Source organism: Lepidothrix coronata, unplaced genomic scaffold (genome assembly GCF_001604755.1).
Source record: "Lepidothrix coronata isolate B3197 unplaced genomic scaffold, Lepidothrix_coronata-1.0 Scaffold265, whole genome shotgun sequence".
In the NCBI taxonomy this organism is placed as follows: Eukaryota; Metazoa; Chordata; class Aves; order Passeriformes; family Pipridae; genus Lepidothrix; species Lepidothrix coronata.
In genome coordinates, this window is record NW_016690445.1 from 662,058 (window position 1) to 683,270 (window position 21,213).

A 21,213-nucleotide genomic window follows, 5' to 3' on the forward strand; every position below is an offset into this window, starting at 1 on the left:
GTTTATATATTCTCCAGTTCAGGCAGGAATGTTCAGTCCTTCCCTCAGAGTGGGGAATTCCATAAAAGGGTATGAGGGTGCTCAGAAACATCCCCCCCCACCTCGCAGGCCTCTACTGCTAACAGTTTCTGGGCAATGGCATGGAGGGCCATAGAATACAGAGTTTTGGGCTACACCCATCCAGTGATGAATCGGTCCCAGCTGTTCTAACTAGGACACATGGCTTGGTTCATTTGTAGTATCAGCTTAGACTGGAGCCTCTTCAGCACAAGGGTTTCTGCAAGTTACTGAGACAGAGAGAGAATCAAGACTGAGCTGGACAGAAGAAGGAAATGACACAAAAAATTAATCCCCAGAGACTCCTTGGTTAGAGGCTTCTTAATCAGAAAGACTAAAACTGGTACAGATAGTGAAGGAAGTAAAGGGCTAAGGAAATACAGAGCCAAGAAGTGGGATCTCTGTCTCTTCCCCAAGGTGGAGATTTTTGGATTTTCTGGTGGGATAAGCCCACTCTTACGGGGGTCAGTGATTGTCCAAGCACTCCTGTCCTGCTCCCCAGCTCCCACGTGGCCACTGTGATTTTAAAGCTTGGCCAACCTGCCAGGGATATTTATGTAAGGGAATGTGGAGTCCTGACTTCCCGTGGTGTCCTGCTTCCTGTTGTTTGCACTCTGTCACAACGAGGGCTCTGGGTTTCTCTGAGCTCCCCCTTCTGACTCGGTTCTGTGCAGGCATTCCAAGGCTGGCTGCTCCCCTTCCAGGCAGGATTCCTGCAGCCCACTGGCGCATTTGGCTGAGATTTGCTTATAAGGAGGAGGAGGATTCCCAGAGCTGTGAAACTGTCATTTGTGGGAAACTGAGATGTGCCAGATCCAAACAGAGCTGCAACTGCTGGAAAGTGTCTTCAGGGTCCCACATCTCTGGAACCAGCCCATTTCTCCGGTAAGAGGGTGGAACTGGCCCCAGCCTTCACAATCCAGCTGTGCAAGACTTTCTTCTCTTACCCACCCTCGAGGGTGTACTGAGGTTACCAAGGTCTCCAAGCGTCCCACTTTGCCGAGACATCCTCAGAGGGGATTTAATGCCCACGGGACTCTGCTCATCTCAGGAACCTCAGAGAAGCCCTTAAGCCACCCAGTGGACCAACTTGTGCTCACAGGAACTCGGACAAGAAGCTTTACCAAATTGTAAACAATTTATGGTTTCAGGTTCAGTAGAACAAGATAAACATTTAAAATGCTGTTATTATCAGCTGAAAAATGACCCCTCAGCGGTGCCCCATCAAAAGCTACTTCTGCTTTAAATTGGTTGCCATTGTTTTTTTTGTGACTGTTCTTAAGGAAATGCAAATCACAGGGGTTTCTGAGTGAGCAGAATATGCAGTAAAGATTCTGAAATTCATGGCAAATTTACATTAAATTATTTATTACAGACATCCTCAATTATCTTTGAGGACCGGTGGAGATTAAAAACCTACAGCAAAGTTAGTATCCCAGTTTTCTCATAATTTAAAGTTTTCTGCATTCATTAGTTAATGCCAGAGATGAAAGTCAAAGAGCAGGTGATGGCAGGAAGCTGGTCTGGAAGTTGTCTTGCACAACTCTCTTACTATTTCCACTTGTTCAGAAGTTTGTGCTGGCAGGATGTGACCCAGACGTGGGTCAGGGCCCTCAGTGCACTGCCACTGGCATGTAACCATCTCTCTACAGTCCCTCCTGCTCCCCTCCCCTCTGTCCCAAGGGTTTAGCTGCTACCCCATCACCACACTCCTCTCTGCTCATGGCAGATATGGAACATCCCCCAGGAGTCCTTGTACAGAAAACACAGATTCCTGCAGACAACCTCAGCTGGAGGCAGCTGAAGGCACCTCCTGAAACCTCAGCCTGGGAGAACTGTGCCTGCTGGAGGGGTGGGCTGTGCACTGCCCCGTCTGTCCCTGCAGCCTCCACACACAGGGCACTGCCTGGGAGGGCTCCAGGACACTGGAGCTCTTGGGTCCTGGAGAGAAGGAGAGTTTAAAACAGTTTAAGAAATGGAGTAGCTTCCCTGAGTGCCACTGGGCACATTTCAGTGTGACTGGGGACTACAAAAATCCTGTTGAGGGGCTTTCCCAGGGCCATTCGTGCACATGTTTGCAAAGCACAGGACCTTGAAGTAGCTGCAACTACCTCCTTCTGCAGGGGGGCTTTGACAGACCCCAGATTGCAGCAGGTCACAGTAGAGACCCCTTGAAGGTCTCTGTTGGATGCCACAGGCTGCCACCATCAAGTATTTCTGGATGCAAGTACTTTCAAAGGAAGCTTCATTTTGTTGTTTTGCTGGAAGTGCTCACTGTGCATAGAACAGGAGCCCTGAAAAGGTCTGTGTTCACCCCGTGTTTGTTTCCTCATCACCCCCATGGTATCATCTCTCAACAAGCTCCACGAGGGACTCCAGTCCTGTGCACAGAGAAAGCCCTTTCTTGTGGGTCTAACAAAGGCCACATCCCAGAAAATAAAATAATTGCAGCAGAGAGCCTGAACTTTCCTGTTTCCATGCAGCACATCTTCCTGAACTAGCTGATTCTGCACTGAGAAAAGCAAAATACTCTCCCTTAGCATTTCCAGTGCCGTGGAGAATCAGTGAAGAGAGAAAAAGGTGACCTCTCTGAGTGGGTGTTTCCCTGTGAACGCCTGTCCTCTGCTTTGGGGAAAGAGCCACTCTTGAGTTGGGTCACCTGGTGTGTTGGGGGTCCCAGAGCTGTTCTGGCCCCTCTCTGGCTCCCTTGTAAAGGTTCCACTGCTCAGACACACCCCATCACATCCCTGCAAGCCTGTTCTGCCCTCTCCCATATGTGTCCTTTCCTGTGGTCCCACCTGTGGAATCAACTTCTTGATCCTGGGGAGGTCTAATGCAATTTCCTGGGACTCCCACAGCCTCCTTTCCTTGGTTTCTGCTCTGCACCTTGAACAGCAGCAGTAGAAACTCTGTGTGTGACCATTTAACCCCAGTGATCCATAGCCTCTCTCAGCAGGAGAGCAGCTTCCAGATGCTAATTAAATACCAAACCCGAGCTGCAGAGCGTACTCTGTGCTAAGCTCTGCATCTTATTCACTTGGGTGGTGTTGTACTTGTGGTTTCTGTGGAATGAAGTCTTCCTGAAGGGCTGCTGGTGTTGCTGCTTTGTCCTTGCATCCATCCAACACAGAGGAGGAGAATTTACATATCTCTGTGGATTCTGGTGCAAGTGGTGGGGTCTGTCCTATGGGAATGGGAGTAAAACCAGGTAGAAAATTCCTCCTGATGTCCAATGTGAACCTCCCCTGGTGCAGCTTGAGGCCATTTCCTCTTGTCTTGTTGATTTGCAGGGTCCCATCCCACTGAGCCTTCTCCTGAAGATCAGCTGCTGCTGCTGCTTCTGTGATTCCCTGGAGCCCTCTGGACTCCCCTGGTACAATGGGGAGCAGCGTTTTGCCCTATTCTCACTGCAGCAGCTTCACAAAAGGCAGAACTGGCTCTTTTATGTGAAGGGCTGAAATCTGATTGATCCTTCCCTGCCTGGCTCTCAGGGTAAGGCTGTGATTGTCTGGCTTTTAATTATGTTACCACTCTAGATTTTATTTCTCATTCTGCCAAGAATCTTTAAATTATACTCTTTGGACAATACTTACCAGCAGAAATGTGTCTTCTTTTCATGAATTTTAATGCTGCTCCTAAGCCTGGATGCAGCTTCTCTTGGAGCCCTTTTTCAGGGGACTTTGTCCCTGTAGTTTTGAGTTCCTTCTTTTCCCTGTGATTTTTGGGATGATCCCTACAAAGCAAACATGCAGCATTATTTCAAAAGCTTAACCTAAATCCTTGGCAGGGATATTTTCACCATTAGATTTGCTCTCATAACTCCACAGTTGTCACTTCACCTGGGCTCACCTGCCCTGCCACGAGTGTGAGGAGCAGGGAAGGAGCAATGAGGCTGTACTGTCCCACAGGGAAAAGCTGTGGGATGTGGCTGCAAGCTCAGCTCAGCTCTTTCTCTTTCCCTCTGGAAGAAAAGCTTTGATTTATGAGCTGAACCTTGGCTTTAATCCCAAGCTGCAGGCAGGGCCCTGCAGGATGTACCTGTGCTCTCTCCTGCTGCCACCCTGCCCAGGGAGAGCTGCTCTGTCCTGAGGGAGCATGTGCTGAGCCTGCTCCCTCCATCCAGGCAGAGAAAGACAGAAACAATCTGTGATACTGGTCATTTGTTGAGAATCCTGCTTTCTTGCAGCAGAATTCCCATATCCTCTTCCCCAGAACTCAGTTTCCTGGGGTGGACAGAGGGTCCATGTCCCCTTGGTGTAAACCACATTACACACTTTTCCAATGATTTCTCTAGTTGGAAATAGGGTCTCCACGAGGAAGTGTCCCCATTCTTCCTGGGGTGACACCAGTGAGGGGCTGGGCAGGGAAAGCACAGGACCCACCAAGGGACTGGGGAGGGCTGGGAGGGAAGGACAAAAATCTTTTGCCATTTCTTTTTTCTTTTTTAGGAGAGGAGATTCACAAGCCCCAGGGTAATCCTACAGTCCTTCCCATTGGAAGAGTGAGCTGAGATAGTTTTCAGCCAGACCCATTCCCAGCTCAGGTTGTTGTCCCAGCTCAGGTTGTTGTCCCAGCTCAGGTGTTCCTGGCCAAACGAAGCTGTGCTGGAGGGAGGGTGAAGGGAGGATCAGCCCCACGTGGGAGGGTGGCAGATATCCTCCTTTAGCAGCAGTATGTGCTTGCACCAGCCTGAAGTGCAGATGGATCCAGGCCCAGGAACCACCAACGACCTTTCACAAGTAGAAGTGTGCCAGGTCTACTCACTAAACTTGTGGTGGACCCTCCATAAGAGGCACCAGATGGTATTTTATCTTGAAAGTTCCAAAGTCATTACATTTAATGAAGTGATAATGAATGTCTGAGACTTGAAAAGCCGCCTTAGGGGGTTAGGACACAGTGTCAGGAGAGCTGGCACCCCTTGGTGTGTGTGTAGGAGTTTCTGTGCTGCTCATTTCTGAGGATCTGGACTTCGGGAGGGACCCAGCCTGGCCTCTTGTTGAACACTCAGTGATCCTGCACCCAGTCTCACCTAAACTAAGGAGAAAACAGACTTCTCTGAGATGGGCAGTGTTGATTTACAAATGGTAATTCATGGAAAACGTACTGAACCTTTGGCAACCAACCCCAATAATCAGCTCCCACCACTGGTATAAATTTGCTCCTCATGTTCATCTTGTTCCGTCAAGCTCCATCTTACAGCTATTGCATCTTCTGGCTATTCATCCTGATTTAAAGCAGAAATCTCTTCCTCAGGAACATACCTTTGATCGTCTCTTCTTTTTTACCTTCTCTCAGAGTGGCACAGTTGAAAGACTGAACTGAATAAGGCCTTCCAATACCTACAGGGGCTCCAAAAGGGCTGGGGAGGGACTTTGGAAAAGAGCCTGGAGTGACAGGACATGGAGGAAAGGCTTCCCATTACCAGAGGGCAGGGTTAGATGGGATATTGGGAAGAAATTCTTCCCTGTGAGGGTGGGGAGGCCCTGGCCCAGGTTGCCCAGAGAAGCTGTGGCTGCCCCTGGATCCCTGGAAGTGTCCAAGGCCAGGTTGGACGAGGCTTGGAGCAACTTGGTCTAGTGGAAGGTGTCCCTGCCCATGGCAGGGGGTGGGATAAGATGAGCTTTAAGGTCCCCTACAACCTAAACCATTCTGTGATTCCTGATTCTGTGAGTCAGTGACTTTCCTGAGCCCAGCACTTTAAAACAAGTCCTTGCAAAGTTGGTGACTGGGTTTGTAACATCATTCCCCTCCCTGTTCAGTCGGCTGCTCCAGGGCCAGGGGCCACTTCCCACCCCTGCTGGATTCCCAGCTGGATTCTGCTTTCTGGCCCCACCATGGTGACACCCCAGGTCCCCAGACACAGGGCTTGGCTCAGCTGCTACGATGCTCTGGGGTGTGCAGCAGTTCATTTCTTGCTCTGTGGATTTTACCAGAAATTACCTTTTTTGTTTTATGATCCTGTTTCAGATCAATAAGAGATAATGGGCAGCACTGGGCTGGGAAAAGATCCCCTTTGAGAGGAGAGAGCACAATAAATACTACGAAGATTAATACCTGAATTTAGTAGTCAATTGTCCTGGAGGTCTCAGAGCTTTCATAGAATAATAGAATAGTTTGGGTGGGAAAGGATCTTTAAAGGCCATCTAGTCCAACCCCCTGCAATGAGCAAGGACATCTTCAACTAGATCATCAACTACATCTTCTACTAGATCTTGCCCAACATTCCTTGCCCAGATTTGCATTATCCCATAGATGACGAGTCCTGCAGAGCCCCAGCATGATCCAGATGCTGCTGAAAGGCCAGATTTGCAGACGTGGTTGTGGTGATTGTCAAACTCAGGATTCCCAAACTGCCTTGCAGCCCTGGATCCATCTGACACAGTCACAGCACAGCTCACACCAGAGCCTGGGCTTTGGCCCTGTGGTTGTGTCCACCTTAGATCCAACAGGAATAATGATAGAGGAGAGACTCCTCAGGTAGGATGTGGAGTCCAGGCTGCCTCTTCCCAAGGGAAATGCAGAAACCCCCTGTGGGACACAGCACCACACACTCAGGGATGCTCCTTCTCATCTAACACTCATGAGGAGGAACAAACCAGGAGGAAGTCCCCAGGGGAATAGCAGGAGAAATCCAGCAGAAAAATTATACCTAAACACAGGACTTCTCCAGCTGCCTGCTGCTGGTGGAGGGAGTTGTGTTCCCACCCCTTGTGGGACAGACACAAGGCTCCTCCACTCCAACGTGCAGAAAACCAGAGAATCTCTGCTGGAAATTCCACCGCATCCCACGGGTCCAATACTGCAACACCCAAAGGCTTTGGAGCCAGGAGATGTGCCTGGCTGTGCCAACCTTCCTGCACTCTGCCCCTGGGGAATGAAGCTTCATTGCTGGGGAACAAGCAGCCCTGGGACATACTCCTGGATTCCCCAGCTTTGGGAACAGATGATGATGTTCCATCCACAGCTGATCAGCACCGGCCACTCTGTGCTTGTTTGCAGAGCTGCAGCTCCTCTCTGAGCAGAGCAAAACACTTGCTCAGGTGCTCAAGGAGGCTCAGTTGCTTCTTTCTCAGTGCAAGGAGCATTTGCAGGGGCTCAACCATTTGAGTATTTGCTTCCATGTTTCTTTCTAGATGTTCAGACCTGAATTTGCATTTCCAAGTCCCACACCTCTGCCTCTTCAGTGCAAAGTGCCAACCCAAGGATGAAAGCATGTGGGATCACAAGAGTATGTGTATCATGCTGGGAGGAAAGCAGCTTGTTCATCATCTTAAGTGCTGCTTAGTGTTTGTGATACTCTCTGACATGCCAAGAACCCCCCTCAGGCAGGATGGGGAGAAATCCCCATGATCTGTGCATCGTGTCTGGAGAACAGCTCATGTTGTCCAGCAGACCTAGAAAATACAAGAAGCAAGTCAGGGGCAGGGCCTCCTGGTGTGTTCCCAGGTGTATTCCCACAAGGGAGGGAGGAAGGAAGGAAAAGCAAAGGAGATCCTGCTGTGGGCTGTCATTTATATCAGCATCAGAGCAGCCATGGTAGATCCTGTTCTTTCTAAGGATCTTCCTGATCCTGCACAGGGATGTTTTCCATGCAGTGGGATGGCGTTTTCCCAGCTGGGACAAGTGTTTGGTGAGGTGACAGGAAAAGATGTGCCAGGGACCAGAAGGAACTCAGTAAAGTTCTGTTACGACTCAGAAAGCCACTGAGCCAGATAAAACCAAACTAGAAGTAAAGACTCCTCTGCAGGGACACAGAGGAAAGGGAAAGAATTGTTTATAAGCTTTTTTATTTCTATTCCATCTGGCCTAGTCACTGAGTTCCTCCTCTTTCAGAAATGTAGTTATTCACGTTTATATTCTAATAAAACTGGATTTAGAGTTTAAAAGCCCCTTTGGCCTTTGGAGAGAGTTTACTGCAAGGGAAGGTGTGGGCAGAGGTATTCCCTGCTCCAGCCAGCTCAGGTCCCTGCTCCAGGAGCCCCCTTGCCCTGCAGGAGCAGCAGAGCCCCCCTGCCCCAGTGCAGGCAGGTGTGTGAAAGGCTGGAGCAGGAGGCAGGAGGAGCTGCCTGACAGCCTGAGGAGGAGAGGGAGGATGAGGAAGCTCTGGGTGCTGCAGGGCCTGGGAGGCTGCTCAGGCTCAGATTAGCTGCTTGATTACTGTGCTGTGTTCTCATCAGAGGAGAAGAGGCTTTGATCAAAGGAAGATTACCTCCAAACGGGAAGAGGAGGTTTCATTAGAGAGGCTTAGATGATGTGAAGTAACTGAACTCATCTTCTGAACAGCTCAGCTTAACCCTTCTCCAGTCCTGCCTGTTCCAGCAGGCAGCTCCCAGCACAGGCACAGCCCTGCCCTGGAGGGGGCCCTGAAGCTCAGAGGTGCTCCAGGACTGACACTCGGCCCTGGTGTCTGTCCTCACCACATGTACAACATCCACACAGACTCTGTCTCTTCCTGCTGTGATTAACTTGGGCAGGAGCCTCTTCCAAACCCACTTTCAAAGGGAGAAATATAATGGGAAACCTCCAACAATCCTGTGCACTTGCCAGCCCCAAAGCTGATTTAATCAGTCTTTAGGACTGTGTGTGCAGCATCCCTGTTACAGCTGAGCTGCTGCAGTGAGGCAGCTCTCTGCTGCTTCTGGAGCACCATCATCATCCTCCTGCTCCTCGTCCCTGTGGCACACAACCCTGAGGTTTGCCTGCACACACTGTAGCTCTGGAGCCATCATCAAGGACATCCAACACCTCCTTTGGCTCAGCTTTACCAAAATTTCCTCCAGAGCCTGGCACGTTTAGGAGTAGAAATAATTGGTTGGGTTTCATCTGTCCAAACATAGCTGTGTGTGAAGTAGATGCATCCCATCTTCTTCTGCTCCCCAGAGCTTGTTGTCTTGGTTGCCTTTACAGCCGATGGAGAGAAATTGGCACTTCTAGGGCACGGGGAATCTCCTGCTATCAGAAATGTCTGAAGAAATGCAGCTGAGCTGCTCCCAGGAGCTTCACTGCTCCCCACTGACAATGGGATTCCAGACAAGCTACTCTGAAGAAGCAGAAAAGAGGATACCCTAGTGTTTACACTGGACATCAGGTCAGGTTTGTAAAAGCAAAATGTAAAAGAAAGTTATGAAACAACAGGAAAGTGTAAAACAATCCTGGAGCAGAGCTGACAGCAGAACTCCTCTCTTTCCTGTGGGATTCCTCCCCCAGGGTCTCTGGGATTTGTATGAGCTGGGCAGTCACCCCCCTGAGCTGCACTGTGCTTCCCTGAGCACTCAGCCCCTCCACCTTCCCACCCTGTCTCCTCCTCCCTGCTTTCTTCTCTCTGTTAATCTGGTCCAAGCTGCTGCACAGACACCACGTGCCCAGAGCCCCTCCTGTAGGAGCCATCCCTGTGTGTTCTGAGGTCTCCCAGCCAAATTTCTTACACTGCCAACTATACAAGTGTCCACTGTGCACGTGTTCTGACAAGCAAACGGGCTTTAACTGGACTGTAGAGAGTGTCCTTGATCAGCTTTGTGCAGGTGGCTTTAAGTGTGCTGGACCTTACACCCTCTACCTTGGAAGAGACCTCAGATCCTCATGCAAATATTCCCAGGTAAGGAGAAGAAAGGGCTCAGGATACACTGAATTATGATATTCCTTAATATTCAAAGGCTTCACCCTGCAGTGTGCTCTGTTTAGGCTTGGCCAACCTCAAGCTCCCTCTGCAGACTGACAGTAACTGTTCAAAGGGGGGCTGTGTGAAGATCTGAGCTGTCCATCTAACAGAGTGCTCCTGTTAAAAAGAAACCAATCTGGAAAAAAAATGGACAGACCTTGACATTTGGGTAGGGCTGAATTGTTGGAGAAAACATCTGTTAGTTGGTCCTTAGGTTGGGTATCAGGACAGAAGAACAGGCAGTTCAGGGGCAGTGGGCACGGCCCCAAGGCTGCCAGAGCTCAAGGAGCATTTGGACAACGCTCTCAGGGACAGGGTGGGGTGTCCTGTGCAGGGCCAGGAGTTGGGCTTTGATGATCCCTTCCAGCTCAGGGCACTCTATGACTTTACAATTCTAAAAAGAGATGTAAAGAAATGATCCATCACATAGTGATGGACTGTAAGACATTTTCTCTGCCACTTTAACCTTCCAGTGCTAGGATGAAAGAATCCATACTTCCATCACCCAGCTCCTGAGAAACCTTGCCATAAGTGATGAATTCAATACTCACCCAGTGTACCTGAACCAAGCCTTGGAGAACTTGGGAACACAGCCTTGTACAGCTCCTCTTGCTTCTTTGGCTTTTCTTTCCCTGCCCTAATTCCTTCCTGTCCCTCTGTGCTGGTTTAAAAATTAACCAGCAGGGGAAATGAACTCAACTCAAAGGAGAGATTATAAGTCAGAATAACAATTTAATAAAATAATACAATAAGTACGATTATACAGACAAACAATTGGTCTTAACCCACAAAACCCAAATGTATAACTCAGCACCCTGGGGCATGAACAAAGTGGTGTTTCTTGCCCCCCACCCCGAGTCCAAAGTAAAGGGAGAGGGGAAAAACCTGCTGGTGGGAGAGCTGTTGCAGTCTGGTCAAAGTGGTGATTGCAGTCCAGTTGAGGGGGGTGGTCTCAGTCTGGTTGAGAGCGGTGAGCTGCAGTCTTCCTCTGGATCCCACGAGTGGTAAAAAGGTTCCAAAACTCCAAGTTTATATATTCTCCAGTTCAGGCAGGAATGCTCAGTCCTTCCCTCAGAGCGGGGAATTCCATAAAAGATTATGAGGACAGGAACATCTACAGGCCTCTACTGCTAACAATTTCTGGGAAATGGCATGGAAGGCTGTAGAATACACAGTTTTGGGTTACACCCATACCATGATGAACTGGTCTCAGCTGTCCTAACAGGACACCCTCTTTTCCCTATTTCCCTCCTTACATCAGGATGCTGGATTATCTGGCTGTAATTCTGTCCTTTGTGGTATTGATGAGGCCCTTGAAGGGGTTAAGCAGCTCCACGGGTGATGTACCTTTGCCAGGTCTCCAAAGAATAGCTGTTTGAATGTACTGAACCCCTGTTCCTCCAACAGTGACTCGCAATTTGATCTCTCACCAGAGATGTATTTTCTGTTTTGCTGTTCTTTTTGGCCATGTTAATGTATTTGGAGCCTTGTTTTGCCTCATAGAAAGCAGAATCGAATTCCAGCAGTGGCAGCACCTTGGCCGAGTATCATTCCATTGATTTATTCCCCCGCCCCCGAAAGCACAGTTATTACTTTCTTTAATAACGTCAAGAGTCTCTCAGACAAGGGACTTTTCTCTATCAAGGTTTTCTAGTGCTAAAGAAAAGTGAGTAAGAGATGCTGTTACAAGGGCAGACTTAATACATTCCAAACGCTTTAAATACTCTTCCTTCCCCCCTTCCTAAACTCCTCATTAAAGTTTATGTTGGCTCTGGATGGTGTTCATGGCCTTGGGAATGCCACAACGAGTCCCACTCTGGGGTGTGACATGGTCCCCTTTGTACTCAGTGGTGCTCAGATCCCAATTAATCCATCAGGAGAATTGAGCAGGAAGCAGGCTCCAGGGAGGGCATGGGAAGGATTTCAGCAGCCAAGGGAATTCAGCAAGTGTGGCAGGGCTGTGGCAGAGAGGCAGGACAGAAAAGAGAAGGTGGGACAGAACAGGACAGAAAAGACAAGGTGGGACAGAACAGCTGAAAAAGGACCAGGAGCCATAGGAAATGTTGGAATGTTTGTGGTCACCAGATAGTTATCTGGGACTAGGAACTCCTGGGAATTGCTAACCCTGAGCTCCCAGATAGCTTCATTCAGTGGCTTTTGAACCAAGTCTTGCGATTTTCTCCTAAATCAGCCCTAGAACAGACTAGAAAACTCACCCTGTGTCCCTCAGCTTCTGGTCATTGCCACCTCCCCCCCGCCTGGCAGGACTGGAGGGTTGTCCTCATTCCTGGTGTTCATCAGCCCTACAAACACATCCTCTGGAAACCAGACTGTCTGAGCAGCCCTGTGTTCCCTTGGGAATCTCACAGGCTGAGCTCAGGGCTGGTGTCTTGTGTGCGAATCTCTCCAGAAGATGAAAAACCAGAGGAGGGGATTTATTAAATGGGCAGCAGAAAAGACTTCCAGGTTGTTCTGCCAGAGGCAGGAGTGAAGCTGATAGAACTGACCCTGCTGCACCAGGGAGCAGATTGTGGTGCCTCTGCTGCATCTCCCCATCCTCTCTACGCTCCCTGACTCAGGCACTCCACATTCCAGGTCTCCCTGCCCATCCCTTGGACACAAATCATCCAGCAATGCCAGGACCAGGGCCCATGTTTGCTGGTGACTATGGGTGAGTTTAGTGGGAGACCTCAGCCAAATTCTCCTTTCCTTTCCACCTGCCCCCCTCTGATTCCTGTGCCCTTCCAGATTGAATTAAATGTGTGGCCAAGGCAGGGAGGAAGAAAAGCAGTGAAACACTTGAGCCAAGACTTTGGGACCCCTGTGGCAAAGAGGCAGCCTGAGCTCTAAGTAATAACTGCAAACTATTTTTCCCTGTGGTCTCTGCGGTGCTGACATCACAGGAAGGAAGAAGCCCAAGGAGAGGGCAGGACCTTGGATTGCCCCTCAGCAGCACACATCGACAGTGTAAGTGGCTCATGCCCGCTGACCTGGGATAGACACAGTGATCACAGGCCACAGAAAAGCAAACTATTATTGCCAGGTACCCACACACCAAGAGTTCAAGTCCATCCTGGTCTCCATGGCTTTTCTTTCCTCCCTGAAGAACATGAGGAAAGAAAAGCAATGGAGGCAATGCCACTATAGGGACCAGACCTTTATTTCTGCCAAGGACAATGCCCATGATGTCTGATGACAAGGCAGGTGCAGAGGAGACCAGCAGCTGCTTTCTGCTCTGAGGATTGGACATTTTTTTCCCCAGAGGTTGATGGTGCTCATTGCCCTGAGAATAAGTATACCAAGACTTTTTGTGCTGAGAGCCCCACTACAAGTCCCACTCTGGGATGTGATGTGGTCTTCTTTGTACCCAGTGGTGTTCAGATTCCAATTACTCCATCAGAAGTGTGTGGGAAGCAGACACTCTGGACAGGGCATGGGAAAGATTTCAGTAGCCAAGGGAATTCTGATTTATCAAGCTGGACTGGTGACTGCTCTTCATAGAATCATGGAATGGTTTGCATGGGAAGGGCCCTTAAAGACCATCTCGTTCCAACCCTCTGCCATGGGCAGGGACACCTTCCACTAGCCCAGGTTCCTCCAAGCCCCGTCCAACCTGGCCTTGGACACTTCCAGGGATCCAGGGGCAGCCACAGCTGCTCTGGGCAACCTGTGCCAGGGCCTCTTGGAGCTCTCTGCTGTTCCTCAGCTCGTCACTCTCTGCCAGCAGTTCTCCTACCTCTTTCCTCAACCGTTAGTCATTCCCAAGACTGGATGTCACCTCTATCCTGGCCATCACTGGCAGGAAAATACAGACCAGAAATTTAAAACCCAACCAAGGCTCTGGGAAGAGTCAGCCAGGTCTGGGATCCCACCTTGGCATGCCTTGCATACTGAAGGTATAAGGACCCCTCTGAAGTCCCCAATGCCTGGAAAAGGTCTTTTCCTTCTCCCCTTCTTCCTCCTAATGTCCCCCTTAGTGGGAATGGGTTGGGATTTCCTACAGGACTTGCAGGCAGTTGAGGCAGGAGGAGGAGCAGCTGCATCCCCACCCCTCCGTGAGCACAGAGAGAGCGATGGCAGTCCTGGCTGTGCCCAGGCCAGGCCCTGCTGCAGCCAGGACTCAAACCTCGTTAGCATTACTGCACATTAGAGATGTGATTTCCTAACAGCAAAGGTACTGCACCCAACATGAGGTAATTTATTTTGGACCTCGTTATGATAGATAAAGATTAATTAATCAACAGACTGGAAGTTAGTGGTTGCCTAGGGACCCACGATCATGACCTGATTATATTTAATACAGGCAAAGAGAGAGCAGTCCTAACCAATCCTGTACCTATAGAGACACACACTCACATGATACTCTAAAAAGACTCATTTCCCAAAGCTGGGGAAAATGATGAGTGGAATTAATTTGGAGGGAAATAGTAATCTAAAGAAAAAAAAAGTGAATGAAGACATGAAGTTCTTTCCTGAGAGCTTATTATGTCAGAATTTCACCCCAAAGAAAGATGATTTTGCCTAAAAGTCCACACTGGTTTAGTGGCAAAGTGAAGGAGCTGTCAGAAATAAAAACTCCACAGGGACCGAATGGAGAAAGGGAAAATACTCATGTTACTGGAAAGAAGTGCAGCAAGGAAAGGCAGGGAATGGACAAGGAAAACTGAAGACAATAACAATAAAAAATAATACATAGCTGGCAGGTTGGTGAACAATGGGGAGTTTCTAAAGTGGTGTATTGAGTTTGCATGGCAAGGTTTTGGTAGCAGGGAGGCTCAAGGGGTGGCTGCCCTGAGAAGCTGCTGGAAGCTTCCCCCATGTCCATGGAGCCAATTCCAGCTGGCTCTGGGATGGACCTGCCCACTGGCAAAGGCTGAGCCCATCAACAACAGTGGCAACACCTCTAGAATACCATGATTAGGACAGAGAAAAAACAACTGCACAAATGCAGCCAAAGAGAGGAGTGAGGATGTGTGAGAGGAACACAGACCCCCAGGGCAGTGCAGAAGGAGGGGCAGGAGGAGCTCCAGGTGCCAGAGCGGAGATTCCCTGTCAGCCCGAGGTGCAGCCCCTGGGGAGGCAGCTGTGCCCCTGCAGGACCTGGAGGACCCCACACTGGAGCAGGGGAATGTCCCAAGGAGGCTGGGTTTCAGTGGGAAGCCCACCCTGGAGCAAGGTCCTGACAGGACCTGTGGCCCCATGGAGAAAGGAACCCACTCTAGAGTGGCTGTTCCAAAGGGATGCATCCCATGGGAGGGACCCACACTGGAGAAGTTCCTGGAGGACTGTCTCTTGTGGGAGGGACCCCATGCTGGAGCAGAGAAAGAGAGGAAGAGTGTGAGGAGTCTTGCCCCGGAGGAGGATGGAGCGCCAGGGACAACGTGTGATGAACTGACCTGAGCCCCCATTGCCCTCCCCCTGCACTGCTTGGGGGAGAAGGGAGGGAAAAGCAGCAGAAAAGTGGAGCAGGAAGGAGGGGTGGGAGGAAGGTATTTAAAGGTTTGTTTTTATTTCTCTTTATGCTCTTTGATTTGATTGGCAAACTATTGAACTAATTTCCCAAGGGCAAGTCTGCTTTCCTGTGACAGTAACTGGTGAGTGATCTCTCTGCCCTTTTGGGACCATGAGAAGCCATAAGTACAAGTAGGGCCTTCCTTCCTTCCTTCCTCCTTCCCTCCCTCCCTCCCTCTCTCCCTTGTATTTCCCCGTGGATCTGCAGTGTGGGTATCTCAGAAGGAAGCCTTTCTTTCTCAGCAGAGTTCATTTGGGTCTGTTTCCTCTACTCTGGACACACACATTCCTGTTGTTTGTAAGAACACGGGATCTCTGAGAACTCTGCCTTTCAGCTGAGCAGGATGAAAGGTGGCAACAGCAAGATTGGGAGGCAGTGATATCACATAGTTGCTGCTTCCTTAGGAAATCTGGCTGAATTAACACCAATGGGCTAACAGATCTCACAAAAAGAATTCCTGGAAAATCAGACTTTCTGCAGATCAGGATATGGATCAGTGCTTAGTCAACAGTTTACCTTAATATCTGGGGGCAAATAACAACTGTTTCCAGGTAGGTAGATGCCAAATCTGTTCAAGCAGTAGGGCCCCATAGGATCAAACAGAGCAATGGGAACCCCTTATTGTTTGTGCCTTATAAAGGAAAACCATGTTTTACAGTGGCTGAGTTCCCTCTGGGCAGGAGCTCAGAGCAGCTTATGCACCTGGGAAGGGGGTGTGGGGAGTGATGGTGAAGGTGTCAGAGCTCACAAGCTCATGGCCGAGTGATGGAGGATGCTCAGGAGGAGCAGGGATGAGGTGCCCTCTCAGTCTGTGCCACTGTGGGGAGTGGCACTGAAAAATACCCCTGCTCTGGTACCCTGCTCTGACAACCAGGTGCCCTTTGGTGAGTAACAGGATGCACAAACCTGCCTTGAACCCTCAAGGAGTTATGGTTTCACAGACACTTCTCATTCCTGCTCTCTAGTTGGCTGTAATGACATTCTTGGCCATCACCTACATTTCTATGTGTGCCAAACTGGCAGCACTATTTGTACTGGGGGCACTTCCCATCTGGAGCAGCACAGAAGTTTCAGGCTACAGTCCTGTAAACCAAGGACCCTCACCCAGCACTTCTGCCAATTCCTGCTCCTCACCCCCTGCACATGGTCCTCTTCAACCAACCGACACATCACAAAGACTCTCATCCATATTATTTATGTCTCCTCTGTGCTAAAAGCAAACTTTTCCTGCTCCCATTCTGCCAGTCTTCAAGTTCCTGACTATTCAGGACCTGTGAGAGCTCATGTGCTCTCCTTTGTGCCGTCCTGAAACGGCTCAGCTCCCTCCTCCAGTGAAAACACCAAGGGCCACATGAGAGCAGCCTCTGTCTTGAACTGTTTGTGTTGTAGAATAATCCCCAGCCCTTATGTGCTGGGGACAATGTGGTTTATCGTGCTCCTGCCAGGGACATGTGGAGCAGGTGATTCCTGACGGGTCCAAGCACTGCCTGTCCCTCCAAGAGCCCATGGAATGGTGCCACGTGGCTCTCGGATCATGGCCAGCTCTGGCATCAGCCCCGGGGAGCTCGTGACAGCCAGGTCTGAATCCTCACTGCTGGACCATTGCTGGTGAGGAGAGAGCAGGATCTGGAGAGGTGAGTGCTGGCAGGGCCAACAGGGCATGACAGAGAAGCTGTGCTGGAGAACAGTGAGATAAGGTCCAAACTCACTTCCAGCAAGGGCGTGGGTCCCCTGAGCTGAGTGTGTGTGCCATGGTCTGGGGGTCTGTGCAAGCAGAGCTGAGAGGTACCAAGGCTTGGCGCCCTGGGTGCCAGGGGTGAAGATGGTTTGGTGCCTGGGATGGGAAGGCCGTGCACTAGTGGCTCAGGAATGATGCTTTTTCCTGGTGGGGTTATTCTTGTGGGTCACTCTGGCGGTAGGAGATGAAGCTGAGACACTCAGCAGGACCACAGCATGATTTAACCCTCTGGGCCACTGTCCCACTAAATCCAGCTTGGCCTCAGAGAAGGGGAAAGAATCTTTGGTTGGGGGATTTCCTGGGAGCTGCAGCAGAAACCTCCTTCTCTGCCAGCTGTCTCTCTGAGGGTTGGGGGGCCTGAACACCTCAGTGCCTCCCCCACCAGGGCCCACAGTCCTGGTCCCACAGCAGGGATGCTCTGCCTCCTTCCCCCGTCAGTGCTGACAAGGGGAAGCTGTGTTGGGAGTGTTGCCCAGCTCTGGGAAGGGTAGTTAGGGAGGTGTAGAGTGAAAATAAACCAGTGGAAGCAAGATGGGAACCAATAGCAAATATCCACAGCCTGTTTTGTACTTGACACGCTAACCCACAGTTCTGTCTCAGTACATCAGCCAGGCCCCCCAAAGGTGTGCATCCTTCCCAAGGGACCGGTGGGATGTGGGACAGTGATCCTCAAAGAAAAGTGTTCTGATTCCCCTCAGATTTTCAGGGGAACCATGATTCCTGCTGAAGTGTTTCCAGGCACTTGCTGCAGAAAACCCTGGGAGTTCACACACACACAACCAACTCTGGCCTGCCCTGAAAACCCCGGTGTTTCCGTGCTCCATAATCAGCAGCCTGGAGGTGTTTCAAGGAAAACAGAGATTCATTCATGACCTTGTTGGCTTGAGCCAACAACTTTCCCTCTCCAGCAGCTGCAGCTGGGTCTGTGCTGCCATCCCCGGGCAACAGACCCAGATCGGTCACTCCGAGCCAATTTATTCTAGAAATGGCAGAAAGGCCCAGGGAGGAGTTAGGCTGGAGCAGGAGAGCTGCTGGCAGCTCCTGCTGCGGTTCCAGTGGGGAAGGGGCAGGGCTGTGCTGAGGGAGGAATTTTCCCAAGCCTGCTGGCAAACTGTGCTGAGCAGAGGTGGAGGAAACAGCCCTTGCAGCCAAATCTGCAGCCTGCTGCCATGTCCAGGGGGAGAATGGGAGTTCCTGGGAGAGGTGAGAGCCCTGGGTTGCAGCCTGTACCTTTACTGGGCCACCCAGTCCCGCTCACGGTGGCTGTGCGTTCAGCACATGGCTGGATGATCGTGGCCTCAGGACAAAGGGCTTCCCCATTTGGTCCAGGCCAGTTCACTTCCAGATGTGGAAGGACCCAAAGAAGCTAAATCCCAAAACTGATTGAGACTAATCCTGAAGACTCTGAAAGCCCCTGTGAGCTGCCAGGCTGGCTCAGGAGATGGGATCAGAGCGGGGGGCTGCTCAGGCTGGGGCTGTTCTGGCAGTGCTGCAATATTGGCCCAGTCAATCCCTGACAGGAGGCTCTGGGCTGTGAATTGCCAAAACAACAGGAATGGGGATGGCCCAAATCTCAGGGATGAATTATTCACAGGATGTAGCTGGAGAGGCAGCACCTGAGACATGCAGAGGCCCTCTACAGCAGGACAGCCTGGGAGGTGTTAGCACTGGGTCCTGGCAGGTGGAGAACAGACCTCAGGGGACAAACTCCTCAATTCCCCCAGGGCTTAGGGTCTGCCTGCCTCCTCCAGGCTACTCTTATGCCTAAAATCTCATTATGGGCAAAAGGGAAGAGACCATATAGAGCCAAGTCCAGTAATGTTTTGGCAGTTGAGGTCACCTAAGTGATACAGAAAACCCTATTTAGTAATGCCATCAAAGCTGTTATACAAAAACTTTCCAAGTCTGTCCTTTTGTCTGTGCTGTGCTCACCCTTTCAATGTCCCTCTGGGTCTGTGTGTACTTAGACATGGCCCAGAGTGCCTGGCTTCCTCAGACAGAGAGATGGGGAGACCACAGGGAGGTGGTGGGGAGTCACAGAGAGGTGGTGGGAGTCACTGGGAGGTGGTTGGAATCCCAGAGAGTCACCAGCACCCTCAACCCTTTGCTGGCAGGAGTCTGGTGTTCAGGGTGGGGTTTCTTCTGTCTTGATTTGAGATACCCCAGTGTTATTCTTTTATGCTCCCTCTTCATAAGCTCACAGGTAAAGTCTGAAAGCTTCACAGTAGCCTCCCACAGCCCCACTGAACACAAGGGGCTCTTTTCATTATACAGGACACCCTGGGTCTGTTATAGCATTACCATAGCATGCACAGAGTTTAACCACAACAATAATAGCTCCTTAATTGCTGCTGGGCTGCTGTTAGAACATGCTAAAAGCAGCACAGGCCAAGACAAGACCAGACCAGTCCTGAGCCCCCACACTGCCAGGTCAGTAAAGGGCCTTTGACTTTCAACTGGGATGACAAAAAGGATGTTTACTGGGCTACACTGCCCTCATGGTCAAGGACAGACAGACAGACAGACACACACACACACACGTTGCCATGACCTGGCTGCTGATTTTCATGCCACAGAAATGCTTCTCACCCTGGGTTATTCACAGCCTCTATTCCACTGGATACTGTGGGCTCCCTGTGTTACCCTACAGGCCCAGGATGGGGCCAGGATGGGTGTGATCAGCACCAGACTGGGACAGAGTGCCACTGAGCCCATTTTCCTGACAGTGCAGGAGTGGTGGGCAGGGATCTGCATTCTGGTTGCACCAGGTGCTGGCAGAGGGCTGGGCACAAAGGTGCAGGTGGGAAGTGTGAACCTTTCCATGTCTTCCCTTCCCCACACTTTCATTCAGAAATGACCCATAAAACATGGAATCATGGAATTGTTTGGCTTACAAGGGCCCTTACAGCTCACCTTGTACCACACCACTGCCTTCGGCAGGGACACCTTTCACTAGACCAGGCTGCTCAGGGCTCCATCCAGCCTAAATCAGTCTTGGGCCCCTGCTCAAATGGTCAATGGTCACTTCAAACCCCCTTTAAAAGTGTACAGTTCTCCTTATCTATTATGGGATATTCTCCAGTTCATTTTCACCCTGCATTGAAGACCTTTCACCCCTCACTTTGACACACAAAGACTGTCTGATAAAAGCCTGTATGTTGTATCCTGAATAATCCTCTTCAGCAAAACACCCAGACCCTCCTGTGAGCTCCAGTACGACCCAGGAGAGCTCAGACTGCTCCAGCCTTGAGGGCAATTCCTACTGAAAAGACCCCTTATCTTCCTGCTTGTTCACACCAGGGCACGAGTTTCACACAGAAGATGGAGCTGCAGAATAAGTTCATTTCATGTAAACGTGACACTCCCTGAGTCATCCCACTCATTGGGATGTCCTCACATGAGGACATTTGCCCAAGGACTCTGCCAGCTCCAGGGGTCCCAGGGATGCTCTGGGAGAGGTGAGTGAAGGGAGGCTCTTCCTTTTTACAGAATCCCAGGACATGCTGAGTTGGAAGGGACCCACAAGGCCCATCCAGTCCAACCCCTGGCCCTGCACAGGCCCAGCCCCAAGAGTCACCCCCTGTCCCTCAGAGCATCATCCAAACCCTCCTGGAGCTCTGGCAGCCTTGGGGCTGTGCCCACTGCCCTGGGGAGCCTGGGCAGTGCCCAACCAGCATCTGGGGGAAGAAGCTTTGCCTGAGATCCAACCTGAGCCTGCCCTGACACAGCTCCAGCCATTCCCTGGCTGCTGTCCCTGGTCCCCCCAGAGCAGAGCTCAGTCCCTGCCCCTCCTCTGCCCCTGCCCAGGCACTTGGAACTGCCCTGAGGTCTCCCCTCAGTCTCCTCTGCTCCAGCTGAACACACCAAGTCTCTGCTGCATTTCCAGGGGCTGCAGTGCCTGCTCTCCACAGCTTCTCCTTGAGCTGCTCATGGTCTTCTCCACACTGATGCTGTCTGTCCACCATGAGGCTCTCAGGCAGAGCTATCAGGCAGCACTGGGGGCAGAGGAGGGGGCAGGAGGAGGAATCCCACTATGTGTCCTTATGGACAAGTCTCAGATGGCAGAACATCAGCTCCTTGCCCTGTCCTGCCCTGCCTCTCACACCACGGTCTTGCCAGACTGGGGCTGCCCAGCTGTGCCAGCTCCTGCCCACGAGGCTCAGCCAGAGGAGCAGTGGTGAACTGCTCCTCCAGCCAGTAAGTGAGCCAAGCTAAGAGCCAAAAATTCCACTTTCCCAACACTTAATT